Genomic DNA, 25979 nt, shown 5'->3' on the forward strand with positions numbered 1-25979 from the left:
GGCAAAAGTATAGATTGCCTCACAGGCAGCCCACATTTCAGGGTGGAGAATGTACTGACAGGAGGTGACTCAGGACGCCCCGCAGTCGGCAATGTGACTGACTGGTCCTGCAGCTCGTCACGTCACCTCGACAGACACCAGGGCACTTGATCCATGTAACCACGTGCAAGCTTTCTGGCAGGGCGTGTTTCAGAGACACAGGACATAAACCCCAGAGGCCCCCGAGGGCAGCTTCCAGCATCGCCATCCCCGCCTCACAACCGGAGCTGCGATGCCTTCCTGGCCGTAAAGCACAGATGGCCAGTCTGGGCTCCGTGCTGGGACCTAGCACAGCTGACTGCATTCGGGAGATAAGGAAGCGAGTGTTGTCCTTACCCAGGGGACAGGTGTTCCAGGAAGGGGGAGCAGCATAGACAGAGGCTCAGGCGAAGGCTAGCGCAGCACGTGCAAGAAACAAAAAGTCAGGAGTACAGTTGTGAGAGATGATGCCGGAGGAGTGGGCAGGGGCCAGAGCATGGGGACCTCGAAAGTCACGTTCAGGAGTTCGGGTTTTATCCAGAGAGTTGTGGGAAGCCATTGAAGTGATTGTAGCTGGAGCGTCACGCGATTGGATTGGATCAGAATGGGTGGGAGTACTCAAATACGGGTACACCCACGTTCTTAGCAGCTCTAGACACCCCAGCTTCCACAGATGAATGGATGAACAAAATGTGTATACAAACAATGCGATATCGTTCAGCTTTTAAAAGGAAGGGATTCTGGCACATGCGACAACATGGATGAACCTTAAAAACATCATGCTAAGTAGAAGCCTTTCTCAAAAGGCCACATATGGTATGCTCCCATTTAGATGAAATATCCAGAATAGGTAAATCCAGAGACAGGAAGTAGATTGGCGGTTGCCTGGAGTTGGGGAAAGCGGGGAATGGGGAGCAACCACTTACTAGTAGCCAGTTGGGCTGACGAAATGTTTTGGAGCTAGATGGAGGTTGATGGATGCACAACATTGCGAAAGCCCTAATGCCAAAAAATTGTTCACTTTAAAATGGCTAATTTTATGTTGTGTGAATTTCACACACATAAAAACAATTTTTAATGGATGGAAAAGGAGCGAGGTGAAGACAGGCGGCCAGGAGAGACTACTGCACAACTCTGGACACAAAACAGTGGTGGCCATGGCTTCAGTGGACACCCAGCCTCCACACACCCCGTTAATGTAGGAGGAGGAGTTTTAGTGGCCTTCCAATAAAGCTTTCATTGTCAGCCCAAGGACATATGAAGGCTGAGTTTTTGGCCCAGGGTGAAGCACATCCCCAGAAAAGCTATTGGAGAAAGCGGATGTGAGCCCTCCACACACAGCAGTCATATCACAGGACTCGAAACGCGGTGGCAGGTGCTGCCCTGCCTGTCCCCTGAATGCGTCCCCTGTCGCTCCACAGAGCAGTCCTCTCAGGAGGAGCCCGGTGGAGGGTCTGACCGCATTCCCAAGTTCGATCTGCTGCACAGGACGGAAAGAAACCTGTCGACTTGGGAGCAATTGGGAATTTTCATTGCCAAACAATAATAATAAAACTCTAGAACCATTTCCCAGATGTCTGGCTGTAGGAAGAGACGGGGGAAGATACTGAACACAGTCCCCAGATTCGAGGCAGCCACATTCGAGGAAGGCGCAATCAAAACAGCTGTCTCATCTGTCCCCATATGGAATCCTGTTCCCCGAAATGAGTTAGGGAGACAGAGGGCTGGGACAAGGGTGCTGATTACCTTCAGGTTTAGTTCAACAGCTGTGGGAAGGAATGGCTAAAGTAAAACTAGACCCAAGAACACGCCATTTTGAAGAAGCATCTGCTTCCTCACAGAGGCCCAAGCATTTCAGCGTCTGCTGTGGCCGCAAAGGCCCCACAACAGGTTGACTTCAGGTTTCACCGAGGGCTGTTTGGAAGGCCGAAGGCTTGGACGCTTTCCACATGCTGCCTTCAGAGCTGGGACTTTTGGGACTTCATTTTGCACCAAGATTCCAGGTAGACTCAAGCTCCACCCAGTGGGGGTGCTGACCTCCCCAGATGGCCGTGTGGTCTAGGAACATGTCCCGCGTGGATAGTGCTCTGGCATGTCCGTCTGGCCTGGTAACCAGTCGCTCAGGCCTGGGCTCCACACCCTGCGCCTTCTTCCCCTCTGCCTCTCATTCCCTGACCCCGCTGGCGAAACGTTATGGTTACAGATTTATTATAAATATTGCAATTCTTTTTTGTTTTTTTTCCCCCGAAATTTTGTTATCATGGTAAAATACACATAACATAAAATGTACCGTTTTAGCCATTTTAAGTTTATAGTTCAGTGTATTAAATACGTTCATAATGTTGTACAACCATCACCACCAACATCTCCATGACTCTTTAATCTTATAAAACTGAAACTCTGTGCTCATTAAATAATAACTCCCCATTCCTTTCTTCCCCCAGCCCCTGGCAGTGACCTATGAATTTCTGTCTCTATAAATTTGACTACTTTAAGTGTCTCATATAAGTGGAATCATACACTATTTGTTTTTTGTGACTCGACCGTTTTAGCATAACTTCCTCAAAGTTCATCCGTGTTGTAGCACGTATCAGAATCACCTTTTTTATGGCTGAATAATATTCCATTTTATAGATATACCACATTTTGTTTATTCTGTGATTCTTGGGCTTTTTGTTTTTTGTTTTTTTCCTGATCGATTTTATCCTTAGAGATTTTAAAGGCATTAGTTTTCTGTGATATAACAGTGGTGGCCTTAAACAACAGAAATTTATTCTTTCACAGTTCTGGAGGCCAGAAGTACAACGTCATGGCCAGGGCCACGCTCTCTCCAAAGGCTCTAAAGGAGAATGCTTCCTTATCTCTTCCAGCTTCCAGTGGCTGTGGCAGCATAAGCCTAATTTCTGCCTCCATCTTCACGTGGCCTTCTCTTCCGTGGCTCTCTTCTCTCTCTGTCAACCCCCCCTCTGCCTTTCTGTGAGGACACTTATCATTGGATTTAGGGCCCACCCATATCTTCCATGGTGATCCCATGTCAATCATTACATTAATCACATCTACAAAGACTTTTTCTAAACATTCACAAGTTCCAGAGCTTCGATATGGACACATCTTTTGGGGGCCCACCATTCAACCTACTCCAGTAAATCTAATAACTTACACGCGTATCATCCAAGAGAGGGCAGAAGCTCCAGCGTGGTTTTCACTGAACCCTAACTAAGCATTGGAAGTGCCCTAAGGTGGTTTCTCTGGGTGTGGCTTCACCTAAAATACCACCAGAAACCTGAGAGCTTTGAGAAGGAGAAAGGTCACTGGGCAATGATCAAGATGCTCCAGGCTCAGCTATGTCACTAATTCCTGAGAGATTTTGGGCAGGTCATTCAGCCTCTTTGAGACTAGCTTCATTTTATAGGTGGAAGGAGTGGCATGTAACCTCTGAAACTCTATCTATCCTGATCTAAAATTTCTATTTCCCTCTGTTATTCCTTGATAGTCATAAACTCTACCTATCACATTGGCTTGAAGGGGTGGGGAGGAGAGCTATCTTGTGTTTTAATGGAAAGGGCTCCAGGTGACAGAGAATCAGGGAATCTAGCTGGGCGACCTTAGGCAATGCTCTCAACTTCTTTGAGCCTCAGTTTTTCCTTAAATAAAAGCACTAATATATATATATGTATATATGTGTGTATATATATGTGTGTGTGTATATATATGTATATATGTGTGTGTATATATGTATACATACACACATACATACATGTATGTGTGTGTGTGTGTATTTCCAAGCAATGGGCCACTTGACAAGTTTCTTTATCTCCAAGGATCTGAATTCCGTAATTCTCATGTCTTAGATCTAAGGGATCAGAGCCAGCAATTCTTTCCTGAGAGATTTTCTGGAAACTGGCCCGTAACACTCAGCATATAGCATACACTCAAATCGAAGCTTTATTTATCCTTAGCTTGCTTTCGGTTTTGTTTTTGACAAGATTCTCTTTTTAGAGAGATCTTACTATAAACGGCACATCTCTAAAAGCTTATGCTAATTAACTTGTAAATTCAGGAGTGTTCTGAAGATGTTTACAACCTGCCTCCTAATTAAGAAGTTCAGGAGCAAATTAGCATGAAATACTGGAGTTTGCCTATAACCTTTTGTCTCCATCTCCACCTCTAAACTCTTCTCTGAAGCGACCTTCCTCCTCCCTTACTACTCTCTCTCTCTTGCCCTTCTGCCTTAGCAGCTAGTGGGACAGGAAGCTCGTGAGATGTCAGACTCAGGTCCCAGAAGTCAGCACACGTCAGCTGGCATCCCTTGGATATGAATTTCCTTCCATCTCTTGTGGATGGTCCGAGGAGATCTCTGCCTACATCGAACTTACTTTCCTAGGTCCAGGTTATTACCTGCCAACCTCACAAAGAAAGAAAACAGCAACAAAATAGTTCCAAAATGAAGGCAGCACAGAACAACAACAACAAAAAAGTAGATGTCAAACTGGAAACAGACTTTCGAAGGAAAAGGAAAAAGTCTCGTCCCATGTCCCCTCCCCCAGTCTTGGGCTGTTCTGTCAGCAGACCAAGGGTGGACTCCTCTTAGTCTCTCTGCTCTTGCACAATTCCCTTCCCCTCAGGGGCTCCGTGTTTACTCAGTACTCCACTGATTCCTTCAAGACGAATGTTCTCATCCACTGGCTCCCCAGGGAGCTCCGCTGCCTCTGCAGATGGTGCCTCCCTGAGCAGGCACCTGCCAGACCACACACTGGAAGCTCCTCGTGTGACAAAGGCAAGTTGTACTGTCTGGACTCTGACAGAGGAGGGAGGTGGGGCTCCAGTTTTCTTGCTGGGGTCTCACAGGCTTTCCCTTGCCCCTTCTTCCTCTGTCACCACACCCAGGATATTAACCTTCTTATCTTTCCAGAAAGGCTGGTGGCACGCATCTCTGTGCGGTGTGATATTGTGCCACTTGTGCTCCCTGGGGAGGAGTGTGCTACCCATGATGTACTAGAGAGACCCTTCGATGTAGGCCATGGCAAGTCCTCCAGCCCTTTTAATGCCTTTCCATTCATACCTCTGGGAGCGACTCTGCCTTGTGTTATCTGTTAAGTTAGAAACAATGGACGAAAGGACAGCGTTTAGATGCTCTTGAGACCCCTTCTGCTGAACTCCTGCAACGTAGGAAATAGAATCACAGCACGATTCAGCCAAATCCTTTTTCTGGATTCTCTGAAGGATTAAAAGCGGGTAGCTTTGTTTTACTTTTTGACTGAAACTGCTTTTTCATAAAGTCCAGGGACAAATGTTTGTAATGTTCCCGTGAAACCAATTCATGTTATAAATTGGAGGTTCTCCTTCCCTTTCTTCTTTACGCTATAGGTCTTTTAAGCATGTTATGTCGTAATAGCCATAAGCAGCGAATAGGTCTCGTTCTGGGCAAACCTGTTTTATCTAGTGAGAGGAAACATAGGTTATCCCACAGCATTTGCATGGCCTATAATCTTTCTGTCACCATCAAAGATGTAATTTGCAAAAGATAGGCTGAAATGCCAATTCCTCTCCTTCCTTGTTTCGTGTATATCATATGCATGCAAAGCAAAAATAATAACCCACATTCATGCAGAAAACTAATTGCATTCTTCTCATTCTCACTGTTCAGAGGGGTCCATGCCTTCTTCCCTTAACTGCACCCAACTATTTTTGAGGATCGGGGAAGGGAAAAGAATCAAGTAATCTTAGTAGTATTGGTTGGGATGGTCTGTGTCCCAGTGGACAGTAAACCACCACAACCTCCCGCTCTCGTACAATATTTTTAACATTGACAAATGATCTCATAAATATTTCATCCTCACAACAGGCCTGTGAAGTGGTCAAGGCAGTTACTACCGACCTCATGTACCCGAGGCCCAAGACTCGGGGGCTAATTAGTAATAGAACCACGGTGAGAAATCAGATCTCTCAGTTCTCAGGAGATAGAAAAACACACACACACACACTCACAGACTCACACACACACACACTCACACCATGCAAAGCCCCTGATATAATTAGTAGCACCTGGAAGTAATCATTGCAGAAAATTAGTAATTAATTTGCCTCCCACAATAACTTAAGGACCAAAATTTACCATTCCTGGTGACGTGGAGAAAGTCTGTCCCGTTTGTGACCCTGCCGTATCTATTTCCAGGACAATGAACATTTGATGCTTGTTTGGTTTATTTTTTACCAGGGACCCTGCTCGGAGAGTCTGTCGTATTTCCATGCAGTCACACCTTGTTCAGTCTAGTCCCTTTAATCAGCTCTGGGCTTCACAGGGGCACCTGGCATGACCTTGGAGAACAGTGTAGAGAGAAGGTGCTGTCTCGGGTCACAGAGCTCTAGCCTAGGACTCTCCCGAGCCCAGTGGATAGCCAAGAAGGCCGTGTGGAGCAGGACCCATATGAGGATACCAGTCACCTTTCCAAATTTAAAACAATAGCTTAATGATAAGCTGTAGAAATGGCCTCATTTTAAAAATGAGTTAAGCAAGATATGGTATATCTATACAATGGAATATCATTCAGCAAGAAAAAGGAATGAAACACTGATACATTCTATAACATGGATGAACGTGAAAATAATTATGCTGAGTGAAAGAAGCTGGTCATGAAAGACTTCATATTACATGATTCTATTTAAATGAAATGTCTACAATAGGCAAATCCACAAAGGCAGAGTAATTCGTGGTTGCCAGGGGCTGGGGTTGGGGAAAATGACTGTTAACAGTATGGGGTTTTTGGGAGGTGATGAAAATGTTATAAAATTAGTGATGATGGTTGCTCAACTTTGTGAATATACTAAGAACCACTGAATTGTGCACCTTAAAAGGATGAATTTTTATGGTATATGGATTATATATAATTTAAATATATATGTACACATATACACACATACATCTATCTATGCAGAGGTGTATAAGGTGATCATTGTAATCCCGTTATTCTCAGTTTCCTTGTCTTTAAAATGAGAATTCTAATTGCTACCTCACGGGGCTGCAGGATTTGGGGGAGGGGGGGGAACATGCAAAGCCCCTGATATAATTAGTAGCCAGGTTAGGCCCCTCCTCTCTCTTCTTCTTTCCTCCAGTCTTTGACAGTTTAACTTATTAGGTATAAAAAAGTGAGTAAAGAACAAGCGTAGAGATTCAAGTCAACAAGCGTCTTAATGCAAGATTGTATGCAGGTGCTTTTTCCCTTCGTAGGCATTTAAACTTTTATGCTCTTGCATGGCCACAGGTTGTCATCCCTTAGAAACATGCCCTTGATCATAGGGTGTGACTTGATTAATATAAAATCTTCCCGGTGCAGGGAAGTGAACTGAAGTTTAACTTCAGTGTAGGGTTTACGATGCCTACAACATCTTATTTGCAAAGAACAACAGGTGCTAATATTTCGTCCCCTCTGTCATCAACAGATTGGGAATTGGCCCAGAAGGACATAAGCACAAGAAATGATTTTAGGAAAATCGATCTAATTCATCCAAGGTTATCTACTTTTTCCTACATTAATGACAAAAGGAAATGGGTTGCCGGGGTAACAGAAGACTGTTCACAGGCAGTAAAGAATTGTTATTTATGAAAAATCACCCCGTTTCCTGCCAGCACAAATGGTAGGGCTTCCTTCTCCGGAAATGACATTTCGAAAAGAATTTGTATTTTGAGTTAAAAAGATGTTGTGTTTTTCAATGTTAACTTCAAAGAGATTAGCTTATTGCTGGTGAAATGGGGTGAGGAGGGGGGGACAATTGAACCAAGTGGTGGAATGTGACTCTTCCAGAGAAATCAACGAGTAGTACAGAGCACATGCTTATGGTCCAACATTGGGGGCCACGGAAGACAACGTAAGATTTAGGACTTGTGCTTAGATAAGGCATGAATTTCTAAAAGTAATGGGGTATCCAAGTCTAAAACTATACCCCCTATAGTGTTTGGGGGACCCTCAGGGTTCTTGAGTGCCCAGAGCTATTGCAGCATCCTCAATCTTAGGGTGACTCTCAGTGGTGGTGTTGAGCTTTAGAAATAAGTAGGACCCAACAGCAGAGTGACAGCCTGCCTACACAAGCTACCGCCAAGCACAGTGAAGGGATGGGTCTTTTGGTCTGGCCTCTGTTCTGGGCACAGAAGTGATGACTCCTCAGAGCTGTTTTTTCTGTTCTCCAGGACCCAACATACCCTAGGTCCAGGTGAGCCCACGAGAGCTAGCCTCCATCTGAAAGTTGGTCCCTAGTAGAAAATGCTCACCATCCACTTGCCATCCAGGTAGGATCTGCCTACCTGGCCATTGGCGGATGACCAGAGACAGATGGCTCTCTACACTCAGAACTGGCCTTTCTCCTGGAATCTGAGTTGTGCCTCTGGTGGGCATTAGGACAAGCCTTTGAGTTTCAAGCATTCTTCTCTAGCTTCTGGATTCATAACTCAGACAATATGAGGTTGCCTTAAGCCAGGGGTCCCCAACCCTTGGGCCACGGACCAGTACCGGTCTGTGGCCTGTTAGGAACTGGGCCACGTAGCAAGAGGTGAGTGGTGGGTGAGCCAGCAAAGCCTCATCTGTATTTGCAGCTGCTCCCCAGCGCTAGCATCACCGCCTCAGCTCCACCTCAGATCATCAGGCATTGGATTCTCATAGGAGCACTGGTACCTGGTGTCAAAAAGGTTGGGGACCGCTGCTCTTAAGCTACCACAGCTCTATTTTGTTCTAGTGCTGTTGTCCGCTCAGCCTTTTTCGGTGAGCATTTAACTTGCGAGATATATTGAAAAATGGCACCATCCAGAGGTCACCGGGACAACTTCTATTCTGGGCACAGACTTCTCTAGGTAACAGTGTGAAACTTTCCACAAGGACCGGGGAGGTGATCAGTGTCGTAGGGGCAATGGGAGCATTCGGTTCCCTCGGCCCCAGGACGCGATGCTGCCCTGCTGCCCGTCCTGCTAGAAACAGGTTTCTTCCTCTCATTTTCCACCCGAATGTGCTTTTTTCCTGGACTTCACAGCTCCCCACCTTGTGAAGGACGTTATGCCAATTCCAGCAGATGGACCTGTTTGGAGTTTGCCAACTAGTCAGGAAGAGTGACCGTTAGGACTGGTGCCCATTCAGCCCAGCGGAAATGAACCGATGCAGTAATTCCTCCCCATAAGAACACTTTAGAGTGGCCTTACAAATGAAACCTCTTTATACGCTATCTTTCTTCATGGCCCCACAGCAAAACTCAAAGTTTCAGGCATCTTGGAAACATGGATAAGATCTGGAATTTTAGATCTTATCTAAAATTGAGGAGGCCGTAGGTGAGGTGGGAGGGAGGGAAGAATGGTTAATAGAACAGCCGACACGCCAGGATTTGATTCTAGGAGCTACATTCGGAGCTGAGTACTGGTTAGCAAGGTTCCTGTCAACTGTGAAATGTGGGTAATAACACTTAACCTCTTAAAGGCATAAATCAGATAATAAATGGATCGATCGTCTGGGACGGTGCCTGATGTATAGGGCTCAATATTTTGAATGAGCGCACTGTTTTCCATTGTAATGAGAAGTCAGGCTCACCCCTATCTACTTACTAGCTGATGTAGTTCTATGTGATTACTTCAGATGCACAAGTTAACAGTCATGTTAACGGCCTCGTTGATGCTTTGGCTTGAAAATTTCTTATGTCACTTTAGATATTCACATGCATTTGTGCTCACAAACTCAATGTATCATTGTTTCAGGAAGAATTTTCTACTATTTACTAGGCATCTAGCAGCAGCTAAATAAAGATATGTTGCTGAATGATTAATTTTCCCATTTTGAATTTTTGCCATGGTCTTGAACCAAAATTATTAAAGATTCCATATATTCTTTGTGCATAAACTCTTACCACCCTGCTAAATACCTGCTCCTTTCATGCACGAGCGAAGTAAATGCCCACATGCCTTTCTCCTCTCTGTTAATGCCTTATCCTGTCGCAGTCACCTGAGTATGATCAGTATCAGCATGAACTCCTGAAGGATTCGTGCTGCTCTGTTTGTTTTGTATGATGCCCAGCCCATTTGCCCAGACAGTATTAAGGAAGATGAAGAGGTCTCGTAGCTTCTGTGGACTGCAAAAGCTCCTATGTTGGCTCCTTCACATAGCACTGAGTTTCTTCGGCACAGTTTTTTTTACCAATTACCCCTTTGATTAGTAACGCCTTTGTTTGTATACTGTGCAATTCACCTGGGTTAAGTGTGTGATTCAGTGATCGTTAGTAAATTTGCAGAGCTGTGCAGTCATCATCAGTCCAATTTTGGAACATTTCCATCACCTCAGACAGAAATACGTGCCCTTCCTTTGATTCTTTATTCTTCACTTTCTTTTTCCAAGTCACGTCCACATGACTGTACAGAAGGCAGGTGGACAGGAAAGGCGTCTCATTCATGCCCACCAAGGATGGACCAAGCGGGCAGGTTTCTTAAGCCTCTTGACTCCACATGGTGGCGATTTTTGCCCTTTTCACTGGGAAACTCACAAATTTGGGAATTTGCTTGGTAAATCTGAAGACAAATCATCTTCTTTCTTCCCATCCTGGAAGACATAGAGGTGGTTAAATAAGATGCGAAAGAGGAGCCAGGAGTCCAAACATAGGAGAGCAGGAAGAGGAGGAAGTCTGGGGAGCAGGGATCTCGATTCTAACGCCTGGTACTTTGAGCCACGTGACTGGCAGCCTTACAGGGTTGAGTTCCCTATTGCCTTTGTAGGGAGGGACTCCTTCATTCTTCTGAAAAGCAGTAGACTGCCTCCGAATGTCCCAGACAGGAGGTGAAGTTCTGGGATTACAGAGATAAAAGGTCCAGCTCCTAGCTGCCAGGGTTTTACAGCCCAGGCCTGAGGTCTCAAAACCACTGTGCTGTCACTTAGCTATCTTGTTTAAAATCTGGCCTCACTCAGAGATTCCAATTCAAGGCTCCAGGCTGGGACCTGGGAATTTGCACATTAACATGGTACCTGCCGCACGGGGGTGTCTCTGGTGCAGGAGGCTGGGGAAGCCTACAGATCACACTGAAAGTGGCCCGGCCAGTGTGTGGCAGAGGCCCATTCACAAAGCTTTTTGACTCCTCAGGAGAAAAAGACACCAGAAATTTAGCTCCTCCCCTGTAATTATTAGAACGTGCAATGCAGTCACTTCCTCTTCGTTTTAGAAGCACAGCTTTGTTGTTACAGACCTTACATTTCTTCAGCGATGTTCGGGCCTGGTTCCAAACCAGTGTAGAGAGATTACATACACACACAAAGCGTCTTTTTATTAGCTGATCTTCCTGAAATAATCTCCATAAAAAATTCCACTAAATCACTTTAGTCTTGTTAAAATTTGCAGCAGTTATAAGAGCGTCTCGCCCTAGTCCTAAGAAAGGAGTACGTGAAAGGATGCCACGCTGTCACGGTAGATGTCTGCTGCCTCTCAGTGCACATGTATGAAGAGCCTGTGACTTGGCCTTTGGTCGCAGACTCATCTGGGATTTCTGCAGGATGGTTTAGTTGGCAATGAGGCAACATGTGTAAAGTGTCTGGAACGTAAGTAATGGTTTTTTTTGCTGCAATAAACAATACAAAATATGAATCAGGGAAGCTTAATTGATAAGCAACATATTTTGAGGGGTCACATCTTTCTCAAAATATATGTATCTGAACATGAAAATTCTGAATAACAAATGGAAATCGAAATCAAGTTACACTCTGTTTTATCATGCTTCCATAAAGGGTCGCATAAAGTGTGCCTCCGAAGCAGGGACTAGGGAGAGGAGGCTGCCAGCGGTTTGGTAGCTGTGCTCAGTTGCACACCTTTCTGTCATCTCAAATCCAAGAAAGAAAACAAAGCAAAAGACTGCTTTCAATTCAAGACTCTGCTTTCAATTCAAGCCTCTGCCCTGGGGACGATTACTGTCAGAGTTGTGATGCGGACAGTTGTGAGTGAATGTGGAGAGATGGTACTTTCCCAGTCTGTGTTTAAAAAAAATGAAAACTACCCCCTTCCTTTTTGGTAACATGGACTAGCCCGTAGTGGTTGCTGGTGTGTTTAACTAGTAGGTACAGGGAAGAGAGGGAGGCGTGAGAACGCCTGCCCCACTCTGCTCTTTTTTCCGGTGTGTGTCTCTAGAGAGAGTCACATTTGCTCTACTAGCTGCAGAGAGCAGCCTGCTGAAGTAACCCAGGCGGGCAGGGAGCCCAGCCCCAGTCGGCCGGGCTGAGGTCCGTCTGGCATTTGCAAGCCTCTTCTCTGTGTTCTGAGTTTGGAGCCCCAAGGAGTTCCCTACTGAGCACAGCCAAGGAACAGAAGGAGAAGGAGCCCTGGCATCAGGTAAAGCAGGCATTGCACGAGGTACCTTTGCTTTGCAGGGCAGAGGTGAAATTTCTGGCTTCCTTGGAAACTTTGGAGACCCCAGGGTCCTCCAGATGTGGTCTGCCAGATGCTGGCCACAGAAGCCACTTGCACTGGCCTGAAGTAAATTTGACTTAAACTTTTTGTTTTTCTTATGATATAAAATGAACTGTGGAGCTTTTATTCATTGATACTAGAGTGCTAGAGTAAAGAGCAGGAAAGGCTGGTAATTTGAGAGTTATAGAGACCTTTTAGACAATGTTTGTGTTTTTTCAGGCTACTGCCCCCAAATTTGAGAGTGCGGTTTCCAGATTTGTTTTGTCTGTGGTTTGTGGAGCTCTGTGGAATTTATATTTGAGATGAAAGGACTTTTAAAGTCATATTTAGGGGATTTGGTGGTAAAGTGGCATGGGGAATTGAGTAGGTTTGTCTGTTACTATAAATGGATGGGATTTTTTTTTTTTTAAGAAGTTCCCCATGAATGAAAATGAGGAAGCAAAACTTTTGGTTGTTATTCATATTTTGTTACAGCTACAAGTTGAAAGAGCTTGATTGTTGTTTCTCTTACCATCTTTGGGCAGGAAATGGGAGAAATCTAGAGATTCTCGCCTTTATAATGAAACAACTTTTTCTAAAAACCTAGTTATTAATTGAACCACGCTCTCAAGTTTATTTTTTTAGAAAGAAAAAAAGTTTTAAAATGCACCATGCAGCACTAAAAAAGGGATGAGACAAGAAAAAATCATCTCAACTGTGTAGTAAATAGAGTTACAATTTGGGAAAGTTTCTTTTAAAAAGTAAGTCTAGCCCCAAAATCAGCAGGAGTGTGGTCACCATAGCTGCTTCATCTATCACTTAACTGGGATCAAGGATTTAAAAGAAAATTGAGCCTATTTTCTCTGAGGCATTCTCATGAAGAATGTTAAGAGGATGTGAAGTTATTTAGATTATCCAAACAGGTCCTGACAAGTAAGTGAAAATAACTAATTAAAATATGATTGTTGCCATATTCTACAATGGGTCAAAAGGCTGGTTGATTCAAGATGTACTTACAGAATAGGTGAATTTGCCACAGCTCATTGGTATAAATTACTTTTGAGAAGCCTGTTTAAGACTACGCGGGCCTTGCCGAGCTCTCCTTATACCACTTCGAATACATGTTTTGACCCAGTGTTTTCGAGCGAGTTACTTAGGCATCTTTGTGTGTCAGTGAGTTTAACCCTTATACCAGCAGCTTATCCAGCCAGTTCAGGGAATATCATATCACGACAACAGAGGTCTGCAGGGTTTTCCCTCCAACTAAATAATAGCTAACTTAAATAGACGGAAAAGTTCAAAATACTCAGGGTGCTTGCACCCCAACTCTGTAGACAGACGATCATGGTTTTGCCTCCTGTAGCCAGGGTTTCTCAGCCTTGGCTCAATGACATTTTGGATGGGGCGTTCCCCAGTGGGGGACTGCCCCGTGGGGTGCTTACCAGCATCCCTGGCCTCTACCCACTAGATGACAGTAGCACTCCTTCCCCAGTTGTGACAACCAAGAATGTCTCCAGACATGGCCAAATGTTCCCTGTGGAGCAAAATCTCCCCCACCCCAAATTGAGAACCACTGCTGTAAAAAGCCAATTTTGAGGCCCCTGCTGCAGACATGGAAGAGAGGCTGAACCTCAGGGGAAGGTGGCTGAGTCAAAAAACCGTGACAGGACAAATATTTTGCCTTAACCGTTTTGGTGTTTATTTTGCTTTGTTTTTGTTTGAAATCCCATCTTGGGCTGGGCAGGGAGAAAGGGTTAAGCACTGTTCCGGATATGCATTCTGCTCCTGCCCTCTCCCCTCCCGATCCCCACTGGGCCTTACCCATGTGGCACCTTGGTCATATAGTAATCAGACTTCTCTAAGTTGAATCCTATCTTAAGTCCATTCCAAGAATGTGCTATTTTTTTTCCCCCCCAAAAAACCCTCATATAATAGCCCATTTTATAAAGCAAATAATTAGCCATCACTTATCAGGTCTGTCAATGTAGGCTTTTTGATATGTAGGCTTTGAGTAAATCTGGGCACACCTATTTGTTTTTTTCTTCTGGGACCTGCAGCTGAGTGCTTTCATTTCTTTTTGCCTTTCCCTTTCTGTATCGATGGGTCTTCCATTTTCTGATTTTCTGGAATTAGGTCTCATTTTGTCAATGAAATAAAATAGTCACAGCCGTTTTCCAGTTCATAGATGATAACAAAGTCAATGGCTAGAATTTTTTTTACTTAAAATTTCGTTACACCTTTAGCATATGCTACTGCTAGTTTGCTCTCAAAGATTAGCAGGTTACAAAATAAATGAAGTTGTAACAAACAAATACTGGCACAAAACTTCTGAAACAGCCAGTTTTGCTTAGTTCCACTTTACTTTTTTTGGTGGACTTTTATTCCAATTATAGCTTTAATTTCATCAATATACATTCATGACCTCATAAAATAGTTCTCTTACAAATGAGTCATATATGTTGCATTTTCATGGTGTTTCTCCATGAACACGATATATTGCACTGAGCGCCATAACTGCCACCCAAACAGGATGAGACAGGCCACCATGTCAGGGACTCTCTTCGAGTCCACCTGGGGTGGAGGGTAGCACTTGGCACAGGCCACACACTTTGGGAAATGCCTCCATTCTTGGACTAGCCTATGGGGTTATCAAAGGGTTCTGTTTTCTGCTTTTGATTTTGTGAATCAAACTTTCCTTCTACCTCTTCCTAGAGGTACCAGCATTTCATACACCATGTGCTCTCTTAGAAACGATTCTTCAGTCATTAAATTCATCCCCTTAATTACTAAACCTAAGAGCCATGAGCTCAGAGGATGCTAGTATTTTAGGTCCATGGTCTCCCCAGGATGTAGCACAGTGCCTACCCATATTGGTTGCTCAATAGCTGATGAATAAACAAATGAACATCAATGAGTTCCATAGCAAATCCACCCAGAAGCTTGATCTGCAAGAAGCTCACATGCAGCCTGTGCACTGTTCACATACTCTGTTCTGTGTACTTTTTTCAAAAGGACAAATTCAGTCCCCATCCAAGCAGCTTTTAATGCTTGAGGGACTACCAGAGGAATCTTTTAAGGGAAATGGTTCTGTAGGTTGAAGAATTTGGAGAGGGGGAGCTTTATGAATTTTTCTTCACAAGGCCCAGAAATTAAACTTTACCTTTTATTTAAAGCCCTGCATGCTAACACCGCCTCTTGGATTCAATAAGATAAAGCGCATACGAACCCTAAGATCTGATCCAAAGACAAAGCATTCCCAACTGGATAAGAAAATTATCCAGTCAAATCAAAGAACTCGTAGATCTCATATGAAAAAATGTGCCTTGTTCACTCTGTGTATCCTAATATGAAGTCCTAGAGGATTGGGAGTGTCTGTTGAGATATCGAAATGGTGTTGCTCAAAAGAGCCCACATTTCCTGGACCAGGGATGAGAACACGGGGTGTCCAGATGAGGAGACAATGTGAAATGGGAACTTTCCGGGAATGTAAAGCTGCTCTAGTGAGAGAGAAAGAAGCCAAAGATAATCTTAATGCCAAAGCTCACAGTCTGACCCCAGCTCCATTTTTCTAAGCAGAGCCCCAGATATGACTATGAGCCAGAGGGAGTCTAACCAGTGCCTTAAGCTGCAGAGGCTTAAGGTGTGGCCTTGAGGAAAGGGGGCCTAATAAACGGAGAAATAAACACTGCTGCTTTTCTCGTTCACCAAGCCCAGAATGTTTTTGGCAAATATGTGACTGAGGCCTCGTAAGCATTGCCGGTTCACGTTGAGGTCAATCTTTGCTCATAAACATTAGGTGAAGCAGAAATGTTTGCTTACACTTAAGACTGCTTTTATCTTTCCTTAACTGCTAAATAATCATTTTCTTGGTTTGTCTTGGTTCTCTGCAGCAGGCTCCTCGCATCCGTGCTTATATCCGTATACCTTGTCCAAATAAACATACTTGAAAAGATAGAGAAACGTGTTTTGCCAAGTTGAGAACATCCTCTAACAGAGTTTGAGCCCAGCTCTCTGCTTCGCTTTGGCAGCTTGTTTAGGATGCAGAGTGTCCCTGGTTCTGGCAACAGATTAAAAGTGATGGTTCTTAACAAAGTTTAGGGCCTAACGACTGGGTGGGGGTGGGGGGAGGTAGGTTTTCAGTCTTCCTTTGTGTTTTTCAAGTTTTAAAGAATAAGGAAAAAAAAAGGTGCTCGACTGGGTTTTTTGTTTTGACTTTAAACCTCAGAATTGTAAAAACCCGTTGGAGAACCTTGTCTGGGCTTACACAGCCCTCTGTGGTTAAACTCCTGCACCACACCCCACCCCCAACCTGGTCACCTGCATCTCTCCAGCCCCCACTCGCTTTCCTTCTGTCCCACAAGCGTTCACTCGTTCTGTCTCAGGGCCTTTGCAATCCCTGTCACCCTGCCTGGAATATTCTTCCCCATCATTCAACCTGCCTGGCTATCCTTGGAGAGGCCGCCAAGATCACTATCTAGCTGAAGTCGCCTCCACCTACCTACCCAACCCCCAGGTCATCTTCTATATTGTGGCCCTGTTTTATTTTCTTCATGGCGCTGTTTTCCCCCCATGATCTGAAACTCTCATGAATCTGTATACATGTCTATTAACTGTCACCTATTGCTGGAATGTGAACTTCATAACAGGGGCTGCCATATCCCCAGCACCTAAAACATTCTCTGACAGAAGACAAAGATTCAACAAATGAATGTGTGGATGGATCAGTGGATGGATGAATGAAGGGGAAGGGTGGGCTGTCTGCCTACGAAACATCTGCTCCACTGTAAACCTTAGCGCTCCTCTTCTGTGAGGCCTCCCTGACTCCTCCGCACAATAGTCTTAGACAGTTTTCTGTCCCATACCCCCTTGCTTGGTACATTACACCCACCGTCTTATTCTGTTATGGTCACCTATTTGTCAGCTACCCCTGCAGGGTAAGCTTCTTGAGGGCGGGAGTACCTAATAAAGGTGATTGCTTGTAGTAACTGTTCTTACCACCTTAGCACTTTATAAACCTCTTTGTTTTGCAAAGAAAGAAACTGCGGCTCAGCAGCTTTCCAGTAGGCATATGGGGGACTACTGTCAAAGCCAGGGTTCGAACCCAAGATGTCTGGCTTCCAAGCTCATATTTGACGGCCTTCTTCTCCTCATCAGGTGCCTAGTGCCTGACTCACAGGCCCGCCACGGGCTTTTGCCAAATGAATGAAACTTCAGATCTCACTCACCTCCTCCCTTTCTTCCTTATTATTTGCTTATAAATATTGTTTATAACACCTGTAATATTATATAAATATTATAAATATGAGCTTATCTCTAAGGACAACTAGCCAGTATATCTTAGGTCAGTTTTTTTTAACAGGGCTTAATGATTGTTTACACTCTCGTTTTTCTTGTGTAAGCAAATTAGTAAAAAGTTCAGCTGTGCTGAATCACATATATATATTTTCACAGGCAGTTCCACTGGGCAGCCCTAGGGATCAGCTACTAGTGTTACTTTGAACATAAAGCTCATACTGAGAAAAACACCATAGCAGCCATAATAAGTAAAAATTTCAAGTGGAAAAGACTAGAAAAAGAAACTAAAAATTTAAAAACTCGGCATTTCTTCTGTATTTTTGGCATAGCCAAGGGTTTCTAATCGCGTGCCTCTCCTTGACTCGAGTCTTTATGAGTGTGGCCCCAGGACATTCCCTTGCCAAAGCAGAAGCCAAGATCAGAAGCCCTTGCTGATATGTCAGTGTGACTCTCCAAGCCACTGTCATTACACAGAGTTGAGGTGGACATGGCGGACCGTGCCCATGCTCAGGGTTTCTGCACCTGCGGGGTGGCTCTGTGGCGTGAGTCTTTGGGAGGGAACCAGGCGGCCTGTGCTGGCATGTCAGGTGCAGGTCCCTCGTCATCTGACAGCTTGAATTTTCCAGCACAGGACAAGTCCTGATGACAGCTCTAACAGGGCAGAGTCTGCAGCCTGGTCAGGCTGGTCCATCAAAGCATTCCCTGGCATAGAACCGAGTTTCACACAGGTTCGGGGCCAGCCCAGCTGGTTCCCGTCTTCCTCGGTGGGAGGCATGATAAGCAGGAAGGTGATGCGCGTGTGCTGTTTGTGGACGTGAGTAAACTCAGCAGGCCTCCAGCACTGGAGGTCGGACGACCGAGCAGCGCTCAGTCATGGCACATGTGAGGAGTCTGTGGGAGAAGCCCAGTGTGCCATGCAGCTTCTGTGCCCATCACAGCATAACCGCTTGTGATCTTTAACCATCCTGGAGGGGCTTTGACTTTTTAACACAGCTTCTCAGACGGCACAATGACCTTAGACGGACTCACTAATAAAATGTTTTGTGATTTGCAATTTAACTTACTGTGCGATGAGAGGATTGGCAAGGAGTTTCTTACTAATTGTCCACTCCCAGCCCAAAGCCATTTGGTAATTGAGACCTCGCCTAATATGAATTCACAGCCCAGAGCAATTTGGCAATTGTGGCTTTACCTACTCTGAACTTACACCAGCGCAAGCTGTAACTTGGCCGGTCCCCAGACCTGGCCTCACACCAGAGATCTCTTCTTTACCTGTTTTTCTGTGTTAAAGGTGATTCCTGTTCAGGACTCCTAGAACCGTCATGGCAGGAAAGGTCCGTAGATTTAGTCTAGTCGGACCTTCTTAGAGTTGACACTAAGACCCAGAAAACAGAAAGACTCAGCCCCTTGATGTGAGAGCCAGAAGGACCCCTGAGTCCAGGGCTCTACCCCCACCCCCGAGGCTGCCACCTTTCACTGCTTCTCTGCTTTTTGTACAAAAAAAGCAGGCATCTCTAAAAGGAATAGTAACGCCATTATGAGCACGCAAGGTGCTTAGGGAATCGGGCGGATTTCTCTGCTGGCATTCAGTGGATATTCAAGGAACTTTTGCTCAAACCTCTATTTCATATTCTCTTTGTTTTGGAATACCTTCCCTTTCCCAGGCCATTACATCCTTTCTTCTCATGCTAGAATCGCCTGAGTCCCCACATGCTTCCAGGAAGATTGCGAATGATTGCCTGGGGGTCCCCTGCCACAGTTTAAGCAGACAACTTCTAAAAGTTTTCTTTACAAAGCATTTCGTGCTCATTGTACATAAATACATGACTAAACAAATAAGCACACAGTATAGAATTATACAAAGCAGAGGGCAGCAAACTCTTTCTGTAACAGGCCAGATAGTATTTTCAGCGTCGAGGACCATACTCTTTCTGTCTCAACCATCAGCTCTGCTATTGTAGGGCCAGAGCAGCCGTGGGCACCATGTTAATAGATGGACATGGCTGTGTTTCGATAAAGCTTTATTTATAAAAGCCATTTGTGGGCCAGATTAGGCCCATGGACTGCAGTTTGCCAACCGTGATATAAGAGAAAAGTAAACAACCTCCATTCGCTCCCTGACCCCACTCCCTAGAGATGGCTATTTTGAGTCCTATCTGTGTTCTCCCTGTCATGCATAGAAGTGATAACAAATATGGAGTTTAGTCACATAAATTTTGTCATACAGAATTTATAGTTCTGTCTCGTTTTTCTTCTGTTTCCTATGCACAGGTACGTGTGAGGGGCACCTACTCCTTTTTGCACAAACAGGACCATATTTATGGTGCATATTCTACAGTTTCCTTTTCTTCCCTTGGCAGTAATTCAGTGTCAGTGCTTAGAGATTTATGACATTATTTTTAATGGCCACAGAGTGGCCTCATTCTTTACCCTCCATCAAGAAATCATACCAAATACAAAAGAATCATTTGTAAGTTATTAATATGTAAATAATTACTGCCCGACGGTCAAAGATGATGTCTCGTTTGCTTCACATAGCCGCACATGTCCTGATGGCACTCCGTGTTAGCCTTTCTGAAGAAGGGGTCACTTCAGCCTAACTCACTCCCAGCCAGACACTGCATACAAGTGCTGAGTTAACGAATGATTTTGCATGACCATGAAGGAAGGGCTCAGGGCAAATTTTAGGGGTATCATCAGGGTCGATTATGAGATTTCTGTGAAATCGTGAAAATTCCAAGTTCTTGGTAATTCTGCAGAATGTGAGTTGTGGTAAAGAGGAATAGACCCCACACCACGTGCTTTAAAGTCCCTCCCTTTACAGTCTGTGCATTTGGAGGTGTTCTGTGTGTTTCCTAGAGGTGCTGTAACAAAATGCCACAAGTTTGGTGGCTTAAAACGGCTTAAAACAGCTCTCATAGCTGAAATCAAGGTGTCAGCAGGGTTGGTTCCTTCTGGAAGCTCCGACAGAGACCCCGCCCCATGCTTTCTCCTAGCTTCGGATGACTTCCGGGAATCCTGGGCGTTCCTTGGCTTGCAGATACATCATTCTCCATCTTTGCTACATCTTTACGTGGCCTTCCTCTCTACGTCTCTGGATCTGTTTCCCTTCTCTTTTCTTATAAGGATGTATAATTGGATCTAGGGCCCACCCTAACCCAAGATCCTTAATTACATCCGCAAAAACACTTATTCCAAACAGAGGTACTCTCCGAGGTTCCAAGCAGACATACCTTTTGGGGGCCACAGTTTAACTCACTCCATGAGCTCTGTCTAAAATTCAAAGTGCCTTTCTTTCTCAGGCTTTCCTCTTATCGGTGAGGAAAGGGGTAAAGCCTCATTCTTATCATAATCGGCAGCCCCGCAATTTGAGGAGAACCCTAGGAGCCCCAGGAATGGTATGTGCTGCCAGCCATTGGCAAGTTAAGATCAGTCACAGAGAAGCACCAGCCAGAACTGCCAGGCTTCTAGGAATTTTCAGCAAAATAAGATGCTAATGATAAAGGTGTTTGCACATCTGATACTTTAACTGAAAAGGAAGCAGAAGGAAATTTTCTTTTGTAACTCTCAGGAATTCTTAGTTCATTTGGTGCCACCTGAATGGCAGCCATCCCCAAAATTACCCAGCACTGATTGTTGAATTTTGAAGTTTGACTGGATCCAGTGTGAGGCTCAGATAACCAATACTATCTATTCATATAATTTCTTAGAAAGTTGTATTAATGAAGAAATGAAGAGTTGTGGCCGGGTATGTGATCTGCTTTTAGTAGTTTGAGTCAACAGCTGTTAATTTGTGTTGCACAAGGCACTTAGAGGCAAAAAAGATTTTAAGTGTTTAAATTGTGGAATGCCCACTCACTTCAGACTGAGCACCTTTGGTCTCAAGTGACAGAAAGTCACCTCACACAGCCATCTTAGTGTCCTGAGGCTGCCATAACAAAGTACTACAAAGTGGGTGGATTTAACACAACGGAAATTTATTCTCTCACAGTTCTGAAGGCCGCAAGATTGAAATCAAGGTGTTGGCAAGGCCAGCCTCTCTCCAAGGCTTCTAGGGGAGGAGGCTTCCTGCCTCTTCCAACTTGTGGTGGCCCCAGGCATTCTTTGGATTGTGGCAGTGTAACTCCAGGCCTCCTTGTCACTTGACATTCTCTCCTTGTCTGTCTCCCTTTCCTCTTACGCGGACACCAATCCTATTGGATGAAGAGCCAAGCTTGCTCCAGTGTGTCCTCATCTTAATCAGTTACATATGCAACAACCCTGCTTGCACACAAGGTCACGTTGTGAGATGTCATGGGAGTTAGAACTTCAACGTAGCTTTTTAGGGGACACAATTCTACCCGTAACACTAGCTGAAACAGAAAGGGACTAACATCACCAAGCTGCTGCAAGGGACAGAAGCAACAGAAGCCAAGGCCTCAGGTGCCCTTGGTGTGCCCTCAGCTCTGTCGGCTTCTCCACATGTGCATGCATACTCACAGACTCACCCTCCCCGTGTGAACAGGGCGCAGCTGCAGCAGCTCAGAACTTCTCAACTCAGAAAAGGCTCTTTCTCCCCTGCTCACATCAGGAGGTCCCATTGGGGAAGATTCCATTGCAGTGTGGTCACCTATCCAGCCTGAACCATTTGCCATGGCCAGAGGTAGGTCATGGAGAGAATGGCAGCTCCTGTGTCTGAAGCTGGGGGAGGACGAGCCTCCCCCAAAAAGCAGGGTAGTCTTGACAGGCTTCCTGGGGGAACTGTGAGCTTGGTGTCGCCACAGCTACGTGTTACTTTGAAATGACCCTTGTCTTTCCTTGCTGTTGATGTGATCTTGTGCATGGATTTGTTCTTTTTCATCCCCTGAGCATTAACCTGGACTAACCCACTTACAGGCCTGGGCGATGTCCTCAGATGGGTTATTAGATTTTTCATTTCTCTGAAAGGTCAGTGCATTTGCATTTGGGCAGAAAGCACAGGGAAACTAGTAATTTAATCTTTAATCCCAAAGGATGTGATGGTGGCAGATATCAACGGCAGGTGCTTTTTGCCTCTTATTTTAGTTTTTGATCTAAAGCTTTTAAACTTCTAAACAAGATCAAACTAGTATAGAAACAGTATTAGACTTCTAAATGGCCTGTGGGAAGCCTGTTTCCTGTACTTTGAATGCCTTTTTTGTACGTGTTCTTATGCGCTCACTGCTAGAAAAGGTACTCTTCCATTTCAGCTGTAAAAATTAATTCAGGGGATGACTGCATAAATTATCGAAACAGCTCATAATTCAGAATGCTCATTCCACTTCTTAATTATGTTTGCCTCTAGCTAGTACTGAAAAATAACTTTTTATTCTGAGTCTACTCTCAACAGCATAGAAAAGCCTCCTGAGATAACTAATTTGAAGTTAATCCAAGAAGAGATGTCATACGGCCTAAAGGCGAGACATAGTGATTCTTCGGGTACAATTATTTAAGGGATGGCATCACTTAGAAACTTTTCAGGCTTGTGAAGACATTTTCAAGAGTCTCTGTCTTGGAAATTAGAAACATGACCCAAACTGGTAGCTAACTAGATTCTGCCAGGACGCTAATCCTTGCTGTCTCTTTAGTAAAGGGTATATTTCTTGGTAGCATTGAGATCATCACCTTTCACGAAAAATCTATTGCTTCTATCCATAAGCTCTGGACAAGACAGAAAGTACTAAGAACTCATTTAACAGTTCTTCTGTTCTGGGTTAATAAGGATGACCTTTGCTCTCGCCAGCCACCAGAATTAGTGAGGGACTTCAAATTCACATGGACTCTAAGTACACAAATGCCACAGGCCAGGTTGGACTTACCATTGGTCATTCACTACAGGTTAGGAAGGGGTGAACTGAAGGCATGTGGACCTGACGAAATTGCAGTGATGCGGTATAAAGCAGCTCAGGATAAATTGAGTGTGAAATCATTATTATCAGATGTTGCCTGCCAGTGGGTTTTCGTGGATGTATGTGATAATTATTTTTGCTTGATTTAAGAGGTGATAGAATACTGGCCATTACTGAAGTGAAGCTAATTTCTTTCCGTTCTGAGCCATTATGTTGAAGGGGCATTTGAAACATATTTTTCACCTAAGGTAACTGCTTTTCTGCAAAGAAGAACCAATATTCTTCTCTCTTTCTATCCCTTCTTTAATTTTGTTCTCTAAATTCATCCCATTTATCAGTTAAATGTACAAGCAGTAAGAAATGAACTTTCAGCTGATCACTGCACATAGAAATTATATAGAAAAGTGACTTTAGATAAAGAAATGTCTGGTTTTCTGGATATGCTTTTGTTGATAGAAAATAAATTCTTGAATTCTTGAGTTGTGGTGCGCAGAGTAATGAAAGGAGGATCCTGCTTAGCTTTCTAATCTCAACTTACAGTTCCGTTTTACATGAAGTCTTCTCTGACCACTTGAATCGTAATGCACTATACCGTCCACTCCTTGATCCAGGGGCACATAGTCTTTCAAGCGACGAATGAACGCTTATTGAGCGCTTACTGTTTGCACACATTGGGGGTGCCAAGATGAATAAGGCTTCTGCCTAATGGCTTTTGGCCTCATGCAGGCAAGTTTCTGGCCCCTAGAAGACAGAGCATGACGTTAGTATATGCTAGGTACTCAGCACGTGTGTATTGCATTGGATTGTAACGCATGTTCTTTCCCCACATGGCTCATTCTGGGCCCCACTATGCACAGGAAAAAAACGGCCTTTTGGTCAGGCTTCCAACTTTAATAGACTCACTACTTTTGAGATAAGTATCCCCCACAAGTCTCACCTGGGTGAGCTTATGCGCATCACAGCTGGCCTACAGCACGAAGTGCGAGCAGCTTTACTGTCCTAATTGGACAGAAGGCAGTTGACTTGTCTTGGATGGGGATTGCCTGGACTGGCCTTTCTGTTCCAAGAAGGTGCTGAGACAGCATCTGTCCCCCTGAGATAGTTTGTTAATAAGAAAATGCTGTAAACTATGATGATATAAATGATATAAATACCACTGTGTTTGAGTTTGAGCTAGTGGCAGAAGGAGAACTGCTTGGTCCCACAGGAAAGGGAGGCCTTTAGACTTTATGATGCTCCAAGTGGCTGGGAGGAAATATAGGTAGTTGGTATTTCTGCTGAGAGTAGCGGGTAGTTTCTGCAGGTGACCTGTTTCTGGCATACTGAAAGAATTAGGAATACTCTTTGCCAAGAAATGCACTAGGAGTAAAATTACAGAAAATAAGACTAACCTTACCAAAAAGGTGAGGGAGACATAAAAAGAACTTTAAAAAAAAAAACAAAACATAGCTTAGAATAAAATAAAATCTAACTGTGGATTGAGATATAGCTTGCTCTCACAATTTTATTCTGCCATTTCTCTGCAGCATTACAGTTTTTCTCAGCACTATATTTGCATGCTCTGGGTCTACTAGTTTGATGTATAATTCATTCTTTAAACAAGAATTTAATATTTCATGCTAGCTGATTGCATAATTATAGTTATAATACGCAATTGTGAAAGACACAGTCTCTGCCTTGATGGAACTTAATAGTTAGTGTTAAATCGTAAAACACATAAATATCTACACGCTCAAGGCACCATATGAGTGGAATAAATAAGTTTCAGAGGAGGGGGATCGTGTTCAGGTGAGATTGACAGGAAAAGGGCCCCAGAGAAGGCAGCACTGGCACCAAGCTTGGGGCGTTGGTAGCTTATTATATAAAACAGACGATCTTTACAAAAGTACCTAATATACACTCAATACCCACTGGGATCTGGAAATACAAAAAATGAGACGAGGTTCTTGTTTCTAAGAAGTTAAAGTCTAGTGAGAAAATCTGTTAAGTAACCAGCGGTTATAATATAATTTATTGCATCCGATAAAAGCTGTCTACTTTATCTCAGTGTATAAAAAGTGTATATTTGGGACAAGAAATAAATGCAAATAGAAGGGAAGGCCTAAGTCTGGGGAGCTGGAAGAGACTCGTTCTGGGTCAAAAGTTCTCAACCTGGGCTGTACCCGGGAATCGCCTGGAGAGCTTTTTAAAGGTGCCGATCCTCAAGCCTTCCCCAGACATGCTTCACCTTCTCGAGGGGCCCCTATATTTTTTAAAGTTGGACAGGTTGAGGCCAGATTATGGAGGTTGCTGATTGCCAAGATCAGGAAGTTCAACCTTCGTTAGTAGCCAATGGATGACATTAGAGACTTCTTATCCAGGGAATGTTATGATCCACACGGTGTATAATACAAATCAGCCTGGTGTTTAAATGTCCTTAGCTCTGTA

General features: G+C 44.2%; 1 protein-coding gene across 8 annotated transcripts in view; it reads left to right on the forward strand.

Moving 5' to 3' along the window:
* Positions 1-25979, forward strand: part of ABLIM1 (actin binding LIM protein 1) — a 256869-nt gene that overhangs the window by 166118 nt on the left and 64772 nt on the right. The window lies entirely within an intron of this gene.

The sequence above is a fragment of the Pteropus alecto genome, unplaced genomic scaffold (assembly GCF_000325575.1).
Source record: "Pteropus alecto unplaced genomic scaffold, ASM32557v1 scaffold177, whole genome shotgun sequence".
Classification (NCBI taxonomy): Eukaryota; Metazoa; Chordata; class Mammalia; order Chiroptera; family Pteropodidae; genus Pteropus; species Pteropus alecto.